Source organism: Taudactylus pleione, unplaced genomic scaffold, assembly GCF_031769625.1.
Source record: "Taudactylus pleione unplaced genomic scaffold, aTauple2 ptg000302l, whole genome shotgun sequence".
Lineage (NCBI taxonomy): Eukaryota > Metazoa > Chordata > Amphibia > Anura > Myobatrachidae > Taudactylus > Taudactylus pleione.
The window spans coordinates 5,984,688-5,993,099 of record NW_028284703.1 but is presented as its reverse complement, the minus strand read 5'-3'; the positions used below and the strand labels follow the sequence as shown (position 1 = coordinate 5,993,099).

The 8,412-nt window shown below is 42.0% G+C and overlaps 1 pseudogene; it reads right to left on the bottom strand.

Annotated features, from left to right (window-relative positions):
* Positions 1 to 248: 248 nt before the first annotated feature.
* On the bottom strand, positions 249 to 921 carry LOC148511609 (N-alpha-acetyltransferase 40 pseudogene; annotated as a pseudogene).
* Positions 922 to 8,412: the final 7,491 nt, after the last annotated feature.

Here is an 8,412-nt window from a genome sequence, read left to right as displayed (position 1 = left end):
CTACATTGATCTTCCCTCTTAATTTTTTTTTTGGATTCAAACAAGAATTTATTTACTGTTAAAAGGACTTACGGTGGAGTAAGTCACACACATGTGCACATAAGCGCAGTACTTAAAAATCACAAAATTATTATTTTTTTAAAATAGAAGAGTAGAAAAAAAACAAAACCACAAAACAGAAGATATTGACAATCGCTGTGTCCTCTTGAACCCCCCATAATTTCCCATGTGTCCATCCACCACCTTATTCAGTGGCAGCAGCCTGCACAATGTCCTGAATGTGAAAGGGGAGTGTCTCCAAACTTTGTCTTGTGGCTGAGAATCTTATATGTGCAATCATCACTGCAGTACCCTGATATACTGGGAGAGATCTCGTCTACTGTATCTCAAACTGTAAAGCATCTTTGAAGAATTGGTAAGCACCGTGATAGTGTTTAAACACTGTAAGGAAGACTTTATTCATCTGTGTGCTATTTGCCATCAGTTTTAAGATTTGTTCCAGGAATTTCCCCAATCCTTTCCTGCAGGCACGGATCTCTAACTGCACCTCATAACAATAAAGGACCTCCACGTCAAAACTGAAATGCACAAAAGCAACAGGTGCATAAAGCTCATCTCTGGAAATAAGGTACCAGGAACGTTCATCTGTCAGCTCTTCACGCTTTTCCCGCCCCTTCCATTCCCACTCACTCTGTTCATATAGCAGCTGCATATTTGTCTTTGTGAGTTTAAATACCCAGTCTAATGTCTTCTGGTCCAAATCTGTTACTAAGCAGGACACTATAGACAGATTCAACACTTTATGTCAAACTTTTTAAAGACTGGAAAGGCTCTAAAAGAGTCACCCAGTTGATTGTCTGCTTGCACCTTGGGACACACAGCTGCCATTGCAGCACGTTCCTCTTGGCATTTTTTTTTTTTCTTTTGCCCATAGAGACTTCCTCCCCATGACGTAGCTGATGACTTAATACTATGAAGCCCAGTTCTGGCTCATACAATTTTTTTAGAATAAAAACATTAAAATAAATAAATTAAAAATGATTCAATCCTTCTGTCTTTTCTCTGTCATCAGTCCGTAAACATATTCCAACTCCCTCGAGTTTGAGCTAGTTCTTGATTAATGAAAACCTTCTTGGTTTTTAAACTTCCTAGGGGTCTTTTATTTTATTAAACTGCCATCCACATCAGTCGCACTCTGTGCCATGTTGGAAGCTGAACTGCCACATGTTAGTGCCGCCCACTGCTATCACTTAGCTTAGTCAGCCAGCTACCTGGATGCCACCTTTTGGCCTAAACTGGGTGAAATCAATATTACAAACTGTAAGATGGTCAAAATTGACTAAAATGACTCTAAATAAATTTTTTGAGGTTAATAATACTATAGGAACAAAAACAGGTCCAAATTATGCAATTTTAGCTGTTTTTATGATATTTTTTAAACAAACAAATACAGACCCAAAACCAAAACACGCAATGGCGGTTTTGCCAAAACTAAATCCACATCAAAAACATGGCCCAAAACTAAAACATGGGGGTCAGCGCACACGGTATGCAGTCAGGAAGCCGGCGAACCTAATCCCTACAGCCGGCTTCCCAACTGCTTAATCCCGGTGAGGGTTAAATGATAGGCATATAAATCTAGATGCCTGTCATTTTACTGATGCCAGGAGACCGGCGCCCGGCACCCCGATCAAAGTGGTGCCGGGCGACGAGCGTGGATAGCTGCGGGGGGGGAGGGTTAGGTTTAGGGATCCCGGGGGGGACTTAGGGTTAAACACCCCCCTTGGAGGTTAGGTTTAGGCTAGGGGAATGGGGGTTTAGCATTAGGCACCCCCGGGGGGGACTTAGGTTTAGGCAGTGGGAAAGGGGGGTTAGGTTTAGGCACTTAGAGGGGGGATTAAGGTTAGGCATTGGGGCGGAAGGTCAGGGTTAGGCACCCCTAAGGGAGGGTTAGGGTGTAGAATTAGGTTAGACAATACATACCTTGGACAATCGGGATTTCCTCCTCGGCCGGGATGCCGCTCTCGGGATTCCAACCACTGGGCATGGGTCCGGCAGTAAATCATACCGATTCTGTGCACACAACAAATACATGCTCTCTCTCTCTTTCTATATATATATATACATATAAAATAACCTAACTAATATAAAAGCTTAACTAAACTCATATAAAAAATCAATCATGCTTGAATAGCGGTCACTGGGTAGTGGATGTGGGTGGAGCCTAAGCCTACATGCTGAACAGGCATCCTCCCATTCTATGGCAGGCAGCAGGAGGCAAGGCAGCAGTAAGATACAGCTTACTGTATGTAAAGTGGCATTCCTTTTAGGTGTCAAGGCCACTGCCAGTTTCCTTAGCACCTGCTACAAGTACACTGTGGGTTTCTAAAGCAATATCCTATTGAGCACTGGATCAGAGCTCTAAAATCAATAGGTTACCGTCATATGAGAGAGAGAGAGAAAGAGAGAGACAGAGAGAGAGAGTCAGAGAATGACAAAGACAGAGAGAAAGACTATCATATTGACAGCATATCATACAATGATAAGGCATATGATACTATTAGGTGGTAGTGTCCAGCAGAATTACCTGTTAGTCTGGTTTGTTGGTGTGATTCTCAGCATGGGTCCCTCTGAGAGCAGGGGTACAGGTGATCAGCCTTATGTGTAAAATGCCTTATGAGACTAAATGGGCAATGTGCCAGGGTTTTGCAAGATGTCAGGGAACCGCTTTATGGAGCTGATGCAAATTTGAGCTTACTTTCATTTGCGTTGGTTATCATACGTGAATTAGCATTGTCTTTTCTTTTGAAAATGAGCGCATGCAAATACGAAAATGCAGAGTCATACGCAATTTGAATACATCAACCTTTAATACAGTAGAGACAGAAATAGGGATGGAAGAGGTATTCTCATGAGGCAAATTTCAGTGAGCACATATTTATACAAATACAGGCCCTGCAGACCTGTAACCTGTATCTGTTGCACCTGTTGCAGGGAGGTGTAAGTATGCACTGATGATAATGACATAGAGATGCCCACTGCTGCTTTCTTACATCTGTACTATCTCGCACTCCTGCGTATACATCAGTACCATCGAAAAACATGGGCCCGTCACACCAAGTTACAGCAAGTCTGACCAGCCGCAGAAACTGCAAGTCTCGTCACACGCAGTGAGTATTCAAGCTGCGTATGTAATCGCAGTGGCTAATTTATGCACGCCCATGCAATTGCGTTCAAAACGGACAGGCACGCCTGTGTTTCTCCGACCACTCCCCCAAACGCTTGCAGCCTATCACTCACTCTGCAATGGATTCCTCTGTGTGTGTGTGTAATCACAGTGCGATTGCAGTGCATGCACAGTGCGGCTTATACACATGCGCAATGGCTAACAATCGCTCGATCTACGTACGCAGTTGCATTTGCGATCACTGCTGAATCAGGCCCTTAATACTATTTTACTTCCAACTCTTCATCAGCTCATATATGTATTAATGCAATCTCTGAATGTTGTTTTTTATTGTATGAAATCCTTATTATGTTTGACATACCCATAGGAAAAAAAATCAACAATAGAGAATAGCCACAATATATTGCTGTCAAGGTATCTTCTATATGTATCAGCAATAAATCCGTTTATATAGATTAGCTGTTTTTATTGTGATGTATGATCAAATACAGGTACCTGACAAATCCAGACTTTGGTATTAAAGCTTCAAGTGGCAAGGCTACCTCAGTGCCTCATGTTGTGCAGAGCATACGGTTACTGCAGCTGTAAATTCATAATCCCTCATATAAAATCTACAGATGAAACAAAAGCTGTCAAACTGATATCCATCAGCTAAAGAGATCATTTCACTCATGAAGAGGATCCGTCCTTCATCAGAAAACGAGGTATATTGTACTTTCCAATCGGTTTTAATGAAAAGGTAATACTGTGTAGTCCTCAGTTGCCATTTTGAAATAATAATAACATTTTTAATTTTATTCTAGAGATACATAACTCAGCAATGCAACTGTTTAAATCTGGAAAGAAGTCATAATCATATACATCTTAAATAGGGATATGAACTGGAAATGAAATTACAGATTTTGGTAGGCCTATAATGAGGTAACCTTGAGCATCTGTTTCAGACAGTAGATTTTTAAGGGTATATTTACTAAAGTGTAGATTTTTAGAAGTGGAGATGTTTCCCATAGCAACCAATCAGATTCTATTTAACATTTATCTAGCAACTTATAGAAAATAATAACTCAAATTTGATTGGTTGCTATTGGCAACATCTCCACTTCTAAAAACTCGCAGTTTAGTAAATATATTCCCTAGGGCAAGAAAAATACATTTTATTAATTAAAAATGCCTTTTTCTTGCAGGAAAGGCCCGTTCATTTATTCAGTTTTACAAAAATCGTTTAAACATGTAAGGCCCGTATTCAATTTGAAGCGAAAAGCCGTATTTTGCGTGTTTTTGGCGAAAACTTTTCACCGATGACGTCATTTTCGCCTGTTTTGGTTTTACTCCGTACTCAATTTGGAAGACTTTCCGCCTTTGGCGGAAAGTCAATGCAATGTAATAGGCAAAACAGTTTCGCCTATGAATAGCAGGCGGAATAAAAATGCAGAATTGGGTTTTGGGGTACAATGTAGCAGGAAACCCCGTGCAGCCTTCAGACAGTCCCTCAAAGGTAAACTGTGTCAAATTAAAAAAAAAACAGTTAAGGACACCCCAAAAAATCACTTTGAATTTAGGGGCGAAAAAAAAATGATGGGGGACAAAACTTGTGAACTTGACTTTGGGGGGGTCCCCAAGTATGCCCCAAGTGTTTTTTTCATTGGAGGTGCTTGCGGCAGGTGGATTTTTCAATTTTTTCAACTTCACTTTAGCAACTTTTAAATATGCTGACCCCCATTTTCAAGTGCCCCAAATTTGCTGGGATAACTTATTTTCTGGAAAAAAACCTCCTGAATACTATTCTGAACCACATATAGAAAAACGCTATTTAGCAGCTATTGAGCCCGTTTAAAAACACCAAATACCTTCAGCAAGCCAAATCAGGGGGTGCCATAGTTAACCCCCATGCCAGAGCAACTTTTGGGGGGTGTCAGGCTGATTTCCTCAAATCTGACAGTACTTTACGCCTGTTCAAGTTTCGCCGGGTCCCCTTTTCGCATACTTCCATGTTGAATACGGGGTAAAGCGGGGATGGCCACGATACGTTTCCGACTACAAAAGACGCGATGTAGGCAAAAAGTCTGGGAGGCGAAAAAGTATTGCGGATCCACTCTAATTGAATATGGCTCTAAGTATCTGTCTTTTAAACCCATCACTGCTAAGGATGAGCGGATGTGTTCTGAGCACAGCTGGGGATTAAGGGGAGAGATGAAGGTGGAACCTGCTTAAAAGACCTCCTTTCAATTACTGCCACTCGTAGCTGGTAGTGGGCAGTTCTTGATGATGACATCTGCCCATTAATTCAATTATGTTATTAAGTTCTGGGCCTGATTCAGACCCGCTCGCGAGCGCTCGCAAGCGGGTCAATGGTGCCCTAGTGCGCATGCGCACGACGGAGGGAGCTCCATCGTGCGCATGCGCGAGACCCGAATAGCAACGGCCAAGCCGTCGCTATGCGTCTCGCACCAAAGGGGGCGTGTTGTCGATGGTGAGTGACAGCTCGCCCCCTTTGGTGGGCATGCCGGGGGCGGTGCTGCCCAGACGGAGGCGTTCCCATGGGAATTCCTACCGTCTGGGGCTGGCCCCACTGACATCACTAGTGATGTCAGTGGGAGTGCTTTTGGCTCTGATAGAGCCAAAAGCACTCCTGGGCTTGTGGCAGCGAGACCCTACCGCAGGGTCTCGTCGCAAGCCCGATGGTCGCGATGGTCTTGACCATCGCCACCATCTTTTTGGCCACTCGCATAAGTTGTGGGTGGTCACCCACAGCTATGTGAGTGGCCAGGAGGCCGCTCCAATAATAGGTAGGAGGGCCCTGATTCAGAGCGAGCACTCTTGTCAGAGCGTCCGGCTCTGAATCAAGCCCTCTATCCCTTCCAGATATTTTTAAAAGTCAGGAAATAGGGGTGAGAGCAGTAAAAGTGCTCTAGAAAAAGAATGGGTATACAAATAGGGCGCACCAACCAGTCCCAAAAAGAAGTGCATAATATTTCCTCCTTTATCTTTCATTCTCTTGAATGGCCACTTGATAATCGGCATATAGTACAAATGACTTCTGCAGCTGATAATGTGCACATCAAATGATGTGACCATTAAGAAGTTATTATCTGGTGATCATGTGTGCAAATGAGCAAACAAAGCAGAAACTAAGACACAAGCAAATTACTAAAATTAAACTAAAAAATAATAAGAAAACAGGTTTTTCATTCTACCAAAAAAAAAAATCTTAGCAGAAGCCAATATATCTCTACTGAATACAACTTTAAACTTTGCACTTTCACGAAATCCATTTTTTTTTCTATTTACAGAATTGGATCATTACCAAGAGGTGCTCACAGTGGGCCATTCACAGCTCCTTAGATAAAGGCTGCAACATAGGTCAAGTCATTTATTGAATAATTAATATTTTATTGTTATTTTTGGAGCTCCTTCTCTCCCCTAAAGGTACGGTGTTATTTATCTACACGTACATAGGGTACATATACCATATGATCGCGTCCTATTGTAGCTTGCTTAGTCCTGTACATTTATACAATTGGGTATGAGGCCCATATCCCAAATCTAACTGGGCATAAGGCCTGTTGCCTCACTTTGGATGCTAGACCAAGCCTTGCCCATATCTAGGAGTATTTTTATTGTCTACTGTGATTCTTGCCATCTTGACACAGAACTTTGTTTAGATTGTCCTTTTCTACATTTGTTATGTATTGTCAAGTAGTATTAGGGAATAAAGCCGTAGAAGAGCGAAACACACCAGAGTTAAAAGCTACAGTCTCACTTGGCCAGTTGTATGTTTATGGCCAGTGTATTAGTAGTTAGAGGGTTGGGCACATTGTCAACATCTAGTGGTTAAGTATTTTCTTTTGTTATCAGGTCACTAGACAGCAGACCTTGGAGAAAGGTGACAAGAGTCATAGTGGTGAGTATCCAGTCTATGTTTGTGTTGTCTCCCTTATCCACAACCTTCTACCTGGCTTACGTGGACCTTGTACACACGTGCAAGGTAATGGCTTCACCCTGGTGAGGAAATACCATTAGATGCACACCAGGGGCCAGTAGCCATTGAACCTGTGATGACCATTCCCCTTCCCCGGTAAAATGGCAATATTATTTTCAGGTTTCTTGTCAGTATGTGCTGTTTAATTTATTTTTCTTGTAGGAACAGCTTTCCTTCTCAACCACAGGAAACCACAGCTGTCCCAGAACAAGTGTCTGCATGGGACTCTCCCATAAGAATTTTCAGATGTGAGTTCGGTGTTCAACATTGGACATTGCTATCTTCAGGATTCTGTAATGCAGGTCCTTCTACTACCAATACTTTGCATTGACTTCACCAGCTGCATTGATTGTATTCCCTCCTTTGGTCCTGGTGCTTGCTTGATGCATCCATTTATCCCACTTTCTATGTGGATAGACTCCTATCATCACCCATCCATCTGTTTGGAAATAAACTAATCTGACTACCTGCTGCTGTAACTCAGACCATTCTCCTGCAACCTGATCTCCCTCCTATGTCTGAGACACAGAAGTCAGTTTCATGGCCGTATCTGGGAATAGACATTAATCAGTTAGCAATTAATGCCAGATGAGGTCCTCTTTTAAGGGCAGATGGTGTTTGTCTGTTGGTCAGGATAAGTATCTTAACACTGCACATGCACACTTTGTAAATGTTAACACCAGGTGCTGTTTCTCTGTATACAGCCCTGGGCAATAAAGTTAGAGAGTCAAACATTTAGCTAATCTCCCAAGAAATGTTCTTTTTATTATGACAGACCATGCAGACACCACATAAAATAATACAGAATGTGACAGCACTGGTGCCTCAATCCAAGATCTGCTCCTGGCTAGCCTCTTCAAGTTGTTGTCTAGATGCACTTCTACCTGTATCATGTTAAGAAGAGGATTATGCAAACTGTGAGCAATATTAATTTTGTTACATTAATAAGATGGAACACCAACTGTTTGCTGACAGCACCGAATTCACTATATAAAAAAGGAGAAACATTCTAAATGTTACTAGAGACCTTCAGCAACATGGTTATCAATATCTTGGTGCTTCCCGTTTAAGCTTTATGATTTCCTGGAATTGACATCCTATTTGATTAAAATTCCAGTATAAGGTGCTGCCATCCTGCAAAAGTTGGGCATGGGTTGCTCTTCAGTTTCCCCTTCCAGATATTCCTGCCTTTTTATCAACATATGTTTACATCTCTAAAATAGGAGAAAACATAGCATTTCACCAA